Below are 10810 nucleotides of genomic sequence, written 5' to 3' on the forward strand. Positions count from 1 at the left end.
CACACGATCTTACCAAATGCAGAGTCTCCTCCAGGCTAGATCAAGCCCCTATAGATCTATGCATATCAGTTGGCTGTAAAGCAGGTATATAGCCCTTCTCCTGCTGCACTTTCCCTTCTCTCCTGCAGAGCTATAGCCATAATTACAGCTCACTATGTAGAGTAAATTTACTTACCTCCATCCCTCCTCAAAACACACACCCCTTTTAGCACCTTTGTTTTATTTCCTACTTACTTAAAATAAATAAAAACCTAGAAAAAATAAAGATGGCCAACACCTGTTAGATCCCATTTAGCCCAGCACTCCCTGGCCACCACAGGTTGCTCTCAACAATGTGTTATCCAAGGTTTTGTCCAGGCCTGTTTAAAATAGTTCTAGGGTGGACGCTGTCACTTCTCTGTTTTGAATACCAAGAAATGTTCATTCGGTGTAGCAGCTCAGTACACTGGGAAGCCATAGTTCTTTGTCAATAGAATACACATTGTGGGGTTGCGTCTTCTGCTGTGAAGACTATGGGCTCCTCCAAAGAGATGGATTATTTGATCTACCAGGTGTTTACCTTCTAACTATTAAGATACACATACCTGCCTTCTACTGTAAAGTGTCTATCCAGTGCAAGTTGGGTGGGGATTCCTATTACTTGGGCCACCTAGACTGCCCTGTCTCTAGCATGTGATTTGGGGAAGATTTTGCCTCCCCCTTCTGAACCATCACTGCCAGCCATTGCAGCTTGTGCTGTACATCATAGCCTTATTGCCCAGAGTTCCCGAGGGTGTACAGTTCAACTGAGCCTGTAAAGCTGCAGGAGGCTTTACGTATTCACAAAGAACTGTAGTTTCTTCTCTAGCTACATTCCTTTTTGATCTAGTATTTTTATCGTAGTCTTTCTAACTCCCTTCATCTCCCTGGTAGAGACACAAAGCAGGTACAGGCACCCCACAAGGTTCCTCAGAGCAGTGCTTAGCACTCTGCTGCTGAAGCAGCTCCATCTCCAAAGTTTCACATGGGAAGGGAAGGGAGAATATATAGCAGGGACTGATCAGTACCCTCTTAGCTATGTTTGCAGAGGGGGCAGTGGCTCTCCTCTGGTTTAATGTTGAGCGTGGGAGGAGGAGAGGGGAACGGATCTCTTTTCCATGGCTATAATCCAGGCTTTTCCTCTCTCCCTATTGATTTGTGGCTTTTAGTTAGAAAGCGCTACTACTGGGCATAGGCTGACCAGCACAGCGCCAGGACTGGATGTGCAGCTGACTAGCAGTACTTCGGTAGCTATAAGTGAGCAAGTCTAAGCAGAACTGGGAACCATTCCATGCCGCTAAATACTTGACACTCTTTCAGGTGGTTCTCAAAGCAACTTTTTCCTTCTCAAGTCCAAAACCAGTCTTTACCATGTGTAAAGCCAGCTGTAAGTCTACGTCTGCCGGGGAAGGTCACAAAACCCAGCAGCACCAAAACCACGCTGAGCTTATTCTTCCTCTGCAGGGATGTGTGGAATCAGAGCTATCACTGCCAAAAGCACACCAAACCTGTTGGTGATTCTGCAGTTATATTGACTTGACTTTGTTTTACCGTGTGATGATTACTGTGTCTGTTTTTATTTGCTGTAAATGTACAAATGGAATGAGTTTTGATTTTAAACCACAAGTTAAGCTGCAGTGCACCAAATTGCAGTTTCACAATATTGTTTTGCAAACAGGCCAGATCACCGATGGGTGTAAATCAGCATAGCTCTATTGAAGTCAGTGGTGTTATGCTGACTTGCACCCTTGTGGGTTCTGGCTCCATATCTGAAGCGCACTGGTAGCTTCCTTGCTGAAGGGTCACTAAAATGAAGCTGACACACCTTAGCCTTCCTTTGGGCCGTAGTAGATTTAGCAGAGTTTCCTTATAATAGTATAGAAGTGGGAACTGTTAGTTACCAGCTTGCTGCCTTCCCTTTCTTTGGATGTTTCTGCGGTCGGCAAGGTGGATGCTTGGGCGTAGACCTGAAAGCACATCTTCTGGATACTGTGAATTTTGTTTTCCCTGTTGCCTTTAAAAGTGCATTTTGTTAAGGGTTCTGATTGAATAGTTTTGAGACCGAATGTGTTACGAAGTGTTTGGTCCGTTGACCAAAAAAACCTGAAAGTACAATTTATTGGGGATATAATATCCTTACTGAAACCCTATTAAGATGTGTAATATATATAAAGCTTGAGATACTTGCCTTTATTCAGTGGCTAAGAGTTATAGGGAGTCTAAGTGGAAATCCCCTTGTGTCAAAGGAAAGCCACAATGAACATTAGACAGTTCGGAGATTTATTTTTATTATGTAGCGAATATAAGAGTAGTATTTCAGAAGCATCAGCTTCTTTTTTGTACCCATATAACTATTTTGCTTAAGGGTATGATTTTTGTCCCATGAAATAGTTATACCAGTGCAATGCTAGTGTCGATGCAGGTATACCAGTATAAAAGTACCTTAGACTGGTGTATCTTATTCCTCTTCCCATAAATGCTTACACCAGTGTAACTGTGTCTACACTAGGGGTATGTGTTCACTACCAATGTCAAAGCGCTGCCGCAGCAAGTGCTTTACTGTACCTGTGTAGTCGCGGCCCCAGCGCTGGGGGAGAGAAAAAAACCACTCCCATGCGGGGAGTAGCTAATGTGGCTCCCAACGCTGGTGCACTGTCTACACTACCGCTTTACAGCACTGAAACTTGTTTTTTTCGCACTCCTGAGCGAGAATGTTTCCGTTCTGTAACGTGGCCGTGTAGACAACGCCTCAGAGGGTTGTATAGCTATATATCAGTATAGTTAGTGGTACAGACAAGCCCTAATTCAATCAGAGCTGCCGTGTTATTAATATTTCCCAACAGGAAGTCTGTTCTCATGCCTTAGTTGCAGAGACAGGACCCAAAGTATTTCAGTAAAATACCTAGCCCTTGTATAGCTCTCTTGATCTGTAGATCTCAATGCACTTTAAAAGGGAGTCAGCATTTTACAGATGGGAAACTAATAAAGGCACCAGAAAGTTAGCCACCTAAATCGAGAATTGGGCACCTTAAATCAGTGCCCGGATTTTTTGGAGCTGCTGAACACCTGGATCTCCTGTTGACTAGTGTGTCAGTTGTGAGATACTCAACATCTCTGAAACTTTGGCTATGTATAGCAGTGCCCCCTTTTGGAGCCCAGGCTGGAAAGTGTTGGCCAGGGAGGATAGCTGAACATATGAAAAGCCGTGCAGTTGCCTGATGTCCTGTTACTAAAAAATAATCAGTTAATGTTATGCATGTTAAACTACTATTAATACATTTTAAAATAACACAACTGCTTTGAGAATGACTCCTGCTCCCAGACATTCCCTGTGTCCCAAACTGTCATTCAGCTTTCAAGGTGGCAGCTTTTCCTCATTCATTCTTAACTGTTTGTATTCAGACTGTTTACAAATTATTGGTGATGACCTTTCTCTCTAATAATAATAAAGTGCTGTAAGAGCTACGGTGCTATGCAAGCAGGAATCCTTCCAATACCCCCATGTACCTATCTGAGAAGGTTCTTGAAGGTGGCTGAAATATTGTGTGGGTAGCAGGAATGTTTTATGCTCTTGAATAACAATAGAAAGACCGAGTCCCTTCTAGAAAACGTAATTTCTTACTAAATCTCAGTACCCTTCCCCTGTTTTGCGCCTAAATGTATTTTCATCCAGGAAACGTGAAATATCTATGTAATACATGCTCCCTACTTGTAGCATAAAGCTCACCAAAATACTCTATTTATATTTGCACTATTTTACCGTGCTTTGGTCGGACTAAATTAATGACTTGTTTGTTTCCCATGCAAAATACAGTTGACATTTGAAATCTTGTGACAGGGTAACTTAGAAGGTTTAGTTTTTAATTTGTACTGTGTTTTGGCAAAGCTTAAATAAAATCTTTTGTTACCAGTATAGCAACCTCATTTATTTCACTTTGTGTGTGTGCATGTGCAGCTTAACAAATCAATAAGAAATCCTCAGCAGCTCAAGACCTCCTTGTTTTCTATGAGTAACTTATGTCCTTGTGACTTAAGGAGACTGAATGAGAAGATCTTGGAAACAATTGGACTGGACTAGAGCAAAGTGTAGAAGAAGCACCCTAAGACTTTGTATTGTATTATACAGAGTACCATTTAGATAACTCAGGTGATTATGGCTGGTTAGGGCAGGAGGTATGGGCCAAATTCACATCTCAAATTGGTAACTTGGTTGAATACTGTGGGATTAGACCAGATTTATACCAGTATAACTCAGATCAGAGTCTGATCCTGAGCCTTTGGTGACAGAATGCAGTGGAGAGAGTGTTTTGCCTAACCTGAGATGTTAGGAACGCTGTCCATTTGTAAGTGGGTGGGCATGGAGGAAGTTTAGATTATCTGAAAAGAAACATACTCCTCTATAGAACATGGCAATGTAAATTTCACCTAACTAGGTATTGGGAGCCGCTCGCTAGAGGGCACCAGCTACTCATAATATTAGGAAACCTCAGCTTCCAACTCTACAGCAAAACTGGCTTCACTGAGTAGAGTTTAACTGTTTGTGGGACGTGCAGTCCACTTGATTAGGGTCATTGTCTCCTATTCCTGTGAGTGTAACTCGGTAAAACTATAAAGACACTAGTAGACAATCATCTGAGTTTAGTAGAGAGATAAGGGGGAGGTGAGGTAACATTTTATTGGACCACCTTCTGTTGGGGAGAGAGAAGCTTTCAAAAAGAGCTTGTGTAGCTCGAAAGCTTTTCTCTCTCACCGACAGAAGGTGGTCTAATAACAGATGTTACGTCCCCCCCCTCTTGCCTTTCTAATATCCTGGGACAGACATGGCTATCACAGCACCACTGTGCTTTTATTACGACATCATAATTTGTGGTAGCATCCCTGCTGTACTTTCCAGACATTCAGGAAAAGACTGTCCATGTTGGAGGAGCTCAGTCTAAGGACAGGCAGACAGGTGTCAGGGAAGGGGAAAAGCAAGTGGGACTCTACACAAATTAACTAGATGCACTCTATATATAGATATATATATGTACTCAACTACGTGTGTTATGTTTTAAAAACTCCTGGGGGTGACTTATCACTAGTCACTGGCCCAGAAGGAGATGCAGCTTCATAACAAACCGCAGGTGGAATGCTCCCTACGAAAAATAAATAAATGCAACTGGTGTTGAAAGGTGGCGGGATAAAAGAACTAGAGACAATTCTTTAGCCATGGCACGAGGATGGGACGGTGGAAGCTTGCCCACAACATACCGTGCTCTGTCCTCTGCCAAAAGGACCACTTCCTGGGGGTAAAAATAGTTCAGATGCCACACTGCCATTTAGTCATTAACCATTTCCAGGAAGAGAGCTCTGCAGTGATGGTTTCCTAGTTAACGCTTGTTGGTTAACAATGGGCTATGATCAACCATTTCAGGTGCCAAACAGCTGTCGGAGAGCAGTAATTGTGCTCACAAACCAGCGATTTACAAGGGAGAGCCTCTGGATCTCCATACTCAATCCACTTGCACGGTCTTCTACCTAATGCAGCTTTTTCTGCACTCTGCCAAGAATTTCATAAGACTGTGCTTGCAGCGTAAAGCAGGACCTTCAGTGGGAAGATAAAAACCCAAGCTCTGTAAGGGGCCTTCCTGCCTATCTCTGGAGGAATCCTCACAGCCCCATGTGCACTTCTGGTCAAGAGAAATTGTCATTTTACATGATGGCAAAAACTTTTCTGCTCTTTCTTTCCCCCCTCCCTCCAGCATTGCTGGCACCTGCACACACAGGGTGGGACGCTGCCCTTAACCTGTATGCAGAGCTGCCATTGACATTTCTGCATGCGGGTTCCGGGCAGTGTGTGATAAGAGAAAATGGAGCCATCCTTAAGTAGAAATGCCCTTCCCATCTGCTATGGTGTCTGCACCTCTCTTCGCCAGGCAAATCACATTGGACAACTAACCATCTCTCCTGTGTGCCTGCATCATGTTCTCTTGCCCATTCACTCTGCCCTTTCTGTGGACCCTACACACCTGCCACCAGTGACCTGTTACTTGTAAACAATACCCTGAATAATCCTTAGCATTCCTGTTTCCCCCTAGCTCCATCAGCTTTCCCTGATGAGGAGCTATGCAGCAGCATGCTCACCTCATGTCTATAGCTGTCCAGATGTTTAGACCAGGCTAGCCAGAGGCAGGGAGAATCGATTTCGGAGAACATGTGTCAGTTCTGTTCCCCATAAGCTACATTCTGCTGGTGAGATTTCCCCTCCCCTTCTCTACCTGCCCCTGGTTGAATAGCAGCTGTCTGTCACCAGAGAGCCCCGTGGACAAAACAAATCCTCTCTGTTTAAAATGAAGCTAGAAAATTTATTAGAGCGAAATGGAATTGTTCACCTCTCCGTTTGACTTCTGGAGGGGAGGACTTGTCAGGTAGATGCATCCAGTTCTTTTCAAGCAGCAAAGAATCCTGTGGCACCTTATAGACTAACAGACGTTTTGCAGCATGAGCTTTCGTGGGTGAATACCCACTTCTTCAGATGCAAGTTCCTTTCAGTGTGCTCACATCATGTTAAGAGCAGCCGAACAATTGGCATCTGATCCTCTTTACAGACAGGGCCATGATACTTTTCTTTTGGGAGAGGTGCTGTTTGTCATTTTAGCAAACGAGAAGGGGAGCTGTTCTTGCATAGTGTGTGATGTAGCCCATTGAGCACTGGACTGGGACACAGGAGACCTCAGTCCAATTCCTGAATCTGCTACTGCTCTGTGCCTCTCACTTACCCTCCCATCCTTCTTGTTTGTTTACATTGCAAGCTCTTTGAGGAAAGAAACTGTGTTGTACTATACATGTGTACAGTACCTGGCACAAAGTCTTGGAGCCTCTAATTTAATACAAATAACGATTCAGAACAGTGGCATGCAGGAAAGCTCCCTTAAAACTGGTGGAAACCTGCTTTTAGGTATATTGGTGAAAAGCCATGGCTACCCCTCTGATAGGTGAAAAGCCAGTTGCTCCATTGCAGTCAGTGGATTTACTCCTGATCTTCACTGGTGTAACTGAGGGCAGAGCCTGGCCCTCTGAAAAGCAACCATTGTCTCTGACAGAATATTGTTGAAAAGGCACAAGCTGACACAATGCATGCACTGCCACCCACTCAGCAATTTATAATGCTTTTGAAAGCTGACCTCATGCCTCTTTCTCTGCACTGACACCCAAGTGTTTCCAACACCAAAGAAGCCCTTGTAAGCTAACACCAGCTGGTGAATCTTACAGCCTGATCGCCACTCAAACGGGTGACAAAACTCCCATTGCTTTTCATGGGCGCCTTTGGCTGCTTTCTGCTCTTTAATTGAGGTATATAGATAGGCCAATGCAGTGCAGAGTCTAGGTTCTCTCTAGGAGGGAACAGAGTCTTTGGGCTGGCTACTGCCGCAGGAAAGCTGGCTGGCTGGCGTGCCAGGTTGAAGTAAATTGGGGAGGGGACCGTGCTACAGCCCGATTGCAGTCTCCACCATCCAAGTCTCCAGAGGAAAACAGGCGTGAATGGGAAGGAAGAGACTGCGTGAGACTCTCCCTTCCCCGGTTTCAGGACTCCCCTTCCAAAGCAGGGACGAGATATGCGTGAGAGAGGCCATGGCTCCCTGTGTCTCACTCACCCTTGGGGGTGGAAAGGTGATCAATGCTTTAAGAGAACTGAAAGCCCTCAAATTTTGATTGTTTCCAAAACAACAAGAAGACCTAAGTTCAATAGGAATGTTTCATTTAATTCTAATTAATTCAGTTATAGGGGTGGGACTTAAATCTTTCCCAGCAGATTTTACAACCCCAACATTAAAAGTAAGTAAACAAAAGCAGCTATTATTTGTATTGTGGTAGCATGCAGAGAACTCAGCTGAGCTCAGGCCCTGTTGTGCTGGGCACTGCACAGACACATAGTAAGAGACCATCCCTGCCCTGAAGAGCTTGCACACTAATGAGACAAGACAGGCAGAGTAGTAGAATACTAATTTTACAGATGGGAGCCTGAGGCACAGAGAGATTAAGTGACTTATCTAAAGTCACACCAGCAGTGCCAGGAATCAAATACCTAGATCAGTGGTCTCCAAACGTTTTTGATCGCGCACCCCTATCAGTAAAAATTTTTTGACCATGCACCCCCTGCTGCGCCGAAGCCAAAAAAAAAAAAAAAAAAAAGCTGCTCGGAATCCTGCCCAAACTGCCAAAGCGCAAAAAAAAAAGTGCTCCTCCTGCTGTGCACCCCCAAGGATCCTCTTGCACACCCCCTCGGGTGCACGCACCCCACTTTGGAGTCCACTGGTCTAGATGATGGTGCACTGGACTGGGGCTCAGATCCGTTCCTGGCCCTGCCAAGGGCATGCTGTGTTACCTTGGGCAAGTCATTTACCCTCTGTGCCTCAGTTTCCCCTGTAAAATGGGGATGATGATGATACTCCTTTGGAAAGCATTTGAGATCTGATAAAAAGCATGATATAAAAGCTAGGCATTATTATCCACAACCTTACTCACAAAACCATCCTGCCTCTCTAACCTAGAAGAAAAATTGACTAATCTGTTTTCAGTGCCCAGCTGGAGTGAAATGTGAACACCCTGCTGTAATAATGCAGTCTACACTAGATTTTTAGAACAATTGCAATAAGGTAAGGTGAGGCTGACTTGAGGATGGTTTCAGAATCCAGCTTTTGATGCAATGAGCTGAAAATTCCCCTTCAGATGTTAATATTTGACAATTGGAAGATTTCCTTCTGCTGCTAAAGAGAAGCCTAGATTAACCTTTCGACTGGTGTTGGAGCATTACTGTATCCCAGCAGCATTTTCATAAAGATTTGGGGTGCCCAACGTGTGGCTAACTGGTGACCTCCTTCTGTAACAGCAGCAATCAGTTGCGGTTTTTCTTTTTCTTTTTTTTAAATGTTGCTGGCCAACTCCCAACAAGTAAAATGTATCTGAGAAGGTAGATTCAAGGATGAGCAAGGGTGGCTGTGTGCATTTAGTTCTGATGTTAAAAATTAAACAAATGTAGTGTGGCCTTCAGGCTCCTGGCAGGTCACTAACATGTCACTCAGTTTTGCAAGGTTTGAGGCCAAATTCCAAGTCAGAGTATGGTCTTGGGGTTAAGGCACTGAACTAGGATTTGGGTATAATTCCTGGCTCTGCTACAGCCTTCCTGTCTGAGCTTGGGCAAGTTGCTTTGGCCAGAATTTTCAAGATGGCTGAAGAGCCACAGCTGGAGCCACGTTTTCAAAAGAAAACATCACTGAGCGTTCTGGGCAGGTTTGACAAGCTGGCTTTTATTTAGGTGCCTGAATGGGAACGGAGCTCTCTTTAAAAATTGGGCCACAATTGCAGGTGGTGAGCCTTTGAAAATCTGTCCCTTACCCTCTCTGGGCCAGGCTCTCAGTTCACTCCTCTGGAAAATGGGGTAATTTTTTATTTCTCCTGCCGATAATAAGCTCTTTAGGGCAGGGACTATCTCTTACTATGTTCGTTTACAATTCCTACTATAACCCGGTCCTGCTCTCAATTGGAGCAACTAGGTACTGCAATAGAAATAAATAACTCCATTGTGCCTGCTTGCTCCATGCCTGAATGTTCTTTTGGGTGTCCCAGTTATAGGGCATTCATTGCAACCGATCAAGTCCAGTTACAAGGCCATGCAGCTCTCCAATGGTTTAAGTAAACAGTGGGTGTGGCACAGAGGCCAAGGGATGTGTTCAGTGACAAAATGCTTCAGGTTAGCAAAATGCACTTCTGAAAACTTCTGCCTCCTATTGTATTTCATGCTCCCAGCTGGTAGCTGTGTGATTGGCACCACCAATTGACAGCTGTGTGATTGGCACCACCCCTCTCTGCATTTCTTTGGTTTCTAGTGTCAGCAAACACCCCATTTGAGAGCTAAAGCGATTTACTAACTGCATTGTAGGTCTGTGGGTGATATTTGCATTTGCGTCAACAAACAGCAAGTCTTTCCCTATAGATGCAAAAACAAGAGAGGAGGATTATGTTATGTTTGTGTAATCTTAGCCTGCAATACAAACCCAGATCCCAAACAATGGCAGAGCCAGGCACCCTTAGGAATAGAAGTAGAAGCAGCACAATTGCTTAGGGTATTAGCAGAGGGCTGGAAGATGAAGCCGGCAAAAAGTGAGGTACAAAAGTTTGCTGCACTAGTGAGATGCTAAGTGGAGATTGGTAGTTTATAGCACTCTCCTTTCTATCACAAGCCCATCCCCAGTGCACTGACCTTTTCTAAACCACCAGGGAGGGGGTTTAATTGTAGCCAAAGCCACAGGCAAAAATTATCTCCTGCAATACACTTGGTGGGAAGCTGCAAACTAATATTAGTGTTTGTATTCCAGTGATGGGGGAGATAGCTCAGTGGTTTGAGCATTGGCCTGCTAAACTCAAGGTTGTAAGTTCAGTCCTTGAGGGGGCCATTTAGGAAAGTGGGGTAAAAGTCTGTCTGGGGACTGGCCCTGCTTTGAGCAGGGGGTTGGACTAGATGACCTCCTGTGGTCCCTTCTAACCCTAATATTCTATGATTCCATGACTCCAAGTGAGATCAGGTCCCATTGTGCTAGGCACTGTCAGACACACAGCAAGAACCAGTCCCCACCTCAGAGTTTAAAAGAGAAACGGAAAAGACAGCCAGAAGAAGGATTATTATTTCCATTTTACAGCTAGGGAACTACTTCTGACAGATACTTGAGTGAGTCTCTCTCTCTCCCTGTGTCACCTTCCCCGCCCCCTCCCCCCATAGCACTTTCATAGCTTGACATACCAGTAAAGTCTCATT

Source organism: Mauremys mutica, unplaced genomic scaffold (assembly GCF_020497125.1).
Source record: "Mauremys mutica isolate MM-2020 ecotype Southern unplaced genomic scaffold, ASM2049712v1 Super-Scaffold_2380, whole genome shotgun sequence".
Classification (NCBI taxonomy): domain Eukaryota; kingdom Metazoa; phylum Chordata; order Testudines; family Geoemydidae; genus Mauremys; species Mauremys mutica.